Genomic DNA, 2985 nt, shown 5'->3' with positions numbered 1-2985 from the left:
GGTCGTTTGCGTCTTCAAATCGTCGAATCTGTCTTTTGTCTTCATCTTTTATTATTTAAACGAATATCACTTGTAAATAGAACAATTGCAACTAAAAGCTTGTCTTTCTTGAGGAATAATGCTATGAAATATATGTTCGTTTTTAGCATTATCAATACCCTTATTATTATGATTTAAAATTAAAATTAAAATTAAAATATAAATTATATATATATATATATATATATATATATATATATATATATATTTACGTATATATTGAGAGAGAGATGGATATATGATATTTTTTACGATCAAACTGCGTTTGATTTTATAGGCAGTTTTTGAAATTGGGGCTCCGCGAGTCGCGTAATTTTTTGCCTTCAAACTCCGCAAGTCGCGGAGTTTGTAATTCCAGCTCACATTATTTTTGTCTTTTAATTTGCCGACGTTTTTAAATATAAATATAATATATAATTAATTTTTAAGAATTATTTAAATATTATATTATATTTATGTGCATAGTTGACTCGTAATTTTTAGTCCGTTGCGTCGAGCGTTGAGATTTGACTCTGGTCCCAGTTTCGGATTTTCAAACGTCCTTGCGTACAATTTAATATCTTGTACTTTGCGTTTTGAATCTTGTACTCTTGTAATTTCGAGACGTTTCTTATCAATAATTGGAACCTCTTTGATTGTATTTTGTACTTTTGAGCTTTTTGGTCGTTTGCGTCTTCAATTCGTCGTTTTCACCTTTTGTCTTCACCTTTTATTATTTAAACGAATATCACTTGTAAATAGAACAATTGCAACTAAAAGCTTGTCTTTCTTGAGGGATAATGCTATGAAATATATGTTCGTTTTTAGCATTATCACTACACTTATGGCTAATGGATATGAACCAACAACAGAAGAAATTCAAATGCTAAAAGAAGAAGACAGATATCGAGACAAATCATCGATAGAAGAACCACCGACATTAGAGTTAAAGCCACTTCCAAACCATTTGGAATACGCTTATTTACATGGTGAATCTGAATTACCTGTAATAATATCGTCTTTTCTTACAGAAAATGAAAAATCTCAACTCATTACTATGCTAAAAGCTCATAAACCAGCCATTGTATGGAAGATTCATGATATTAAGGGCATAAGTCCTTCGTATTACACACATAAAATCCTTATGGAAGAAGGTCATAAAACGTATGTGCAACGCCAAATAAGACTAAATCCTAATATGCAATATGTTGTTAAGAAAGAAATTATTAAACTGCTTGATGCAGGTTTAATTTATCCAATCTCTGATAGTCCATGGGTAAGCCCAGTTCAATGCGTACCTAAGAAGGGTGGCATGACTGTCATCACAAATGAAAAAAATGAGCTCATCCTACTAGGACTGTAACAGGATGGTGTGTATGTATTGATTATAGAAAATTAAATGACGCCACCAGAAAAGATCACTTTCCCTTACCTTTCATTGATCAAATGTTGGAAAGATTAGCCGGAAACAGTTACTATTGTTTTCTTGACTATTTTTTCGGATATTTTCAAATTCCAATAGCACCTGAGGACCAAGAGAAAACCACATTCACGTGCCCTTATGGTACTTTTGCTTACAAACGCATGCCATTTGGACTTTGCAATGCCCCTGCAACCTTTCAAAGGTGCATGATGGCGATTTTTCACGACATGATAGAAGAATGCATGGAAGTTTTCATGGATGACTTTTCAGTCTTCGGTGATACATTTGAATCATGTCTAGTTTATCTTGAACGAATGCTTATTAGATGCGAACAATTAAATCTAGTACTTAATTAGGAGAAATGTCATTTCATGGTTAAAGAAGGCATCGTTCTTGGTCATAAAATTTCAAAGGAAGGAATTGAAGTGGATAGAGCTAAAGTAGATGTAATTGCTAAACTTCCACATCCCACCATTGTTAGAGGAGTTAGGAGTTTTCTAGGGCATGCCGGTTTTTACCGACGTTTCATAAAAGATTTTTCTAAAATTGCCACTCCTATGAATAAACTCCTAGAAAAAGATGCTCTATTCATCTTTTCAGATGAATGCATCAAATCTTTTAATATTCTTATCATGATAACTCTAAATTGGAATCTACCGTTTGAACTTATGTGCGATGCAAGTGACTTTGCAATGGGAGCCATTTTAGGACAAAGGATTGAAAAATGATTTCAACCTATATATTATGCTAGTAAGACGTTACAAGGAGCACAAACAAATTATACAACTACTGAAAAAGAACTCCTTGCTATTGTCTTTGCTTTTGACAAATTTCGTTCATATCTCGTTCTAGCTAAAACGGTGGTCTATACCGACCATTCTGCTCTTAGATACCTATTTTCGAAACAAGATGCTAAACCACGATTAATCCGTTGGATCTTACTCTCACAAGAGTTCGATATTGATATCCGAGACAAAAAGGGAGCAGAAATTTTCACCGCTGATCATCTTTCTCGTCTTGAAAATCCTGAATTAGAAGTTCTGAATGAATCGGCCATATAAGATAACTTTCCTGATGAATATCTATTGAAGATAGATTATAAAGAAATTCCATGGTTTGCAGACTATGCAAACTACTTAGTATCTGGATTCCTTGAAAAAGGATTGTCGTACCAAAAATGAAAGAAATTCTTTAGTGATATAAAACACTATTTCTGGGAAGATCCACATTTGTTTAAAAGTTGTCCCGATGGAATAATACACCGATGTGTATTCGGAGATGAAGCTTGATAATGCTAAAAATGAACATATATTTAATAGCATTATCCCTAAAGAAAGACAAGCTTTTAGTTGCAATTGTTCTATTTACAAGTGATATTCGTTTAAATAATAAAAGTTGAAGACAAAAGACAGATTCGACGATTTGAAGACGCAAACGACCAAAAAGCTCAAAAGTACAAAATACAATCAAAGTGGTTCCAATTATTGATGTGAAACGTCTCAAAATTACAAGAGTACAAGAAGCGAAACGCAAAATACAAGATA

This window comes from Rutidosis leptorrhynchoides, chromosome 4, assembly GCF_046630445.1.
Source record: "Rutidosis leptorrhynchoides isolate AG116_Rl617_1_P2 chromosome 4, CSIRO_AGI_Rlap_v1, whole genome shotgun sequence".
NCBI classification, from domain to species: domain Eukaryota; kingdom Viridiplantae; phylum Streptophyta; class Magnoliopsida; order Asterales; family Asteraceae; genus Rutidosis; species Rutidosis leptorrhynchoides.
This window is presented reverse-complemented; position numbering follows the sequence as displayed.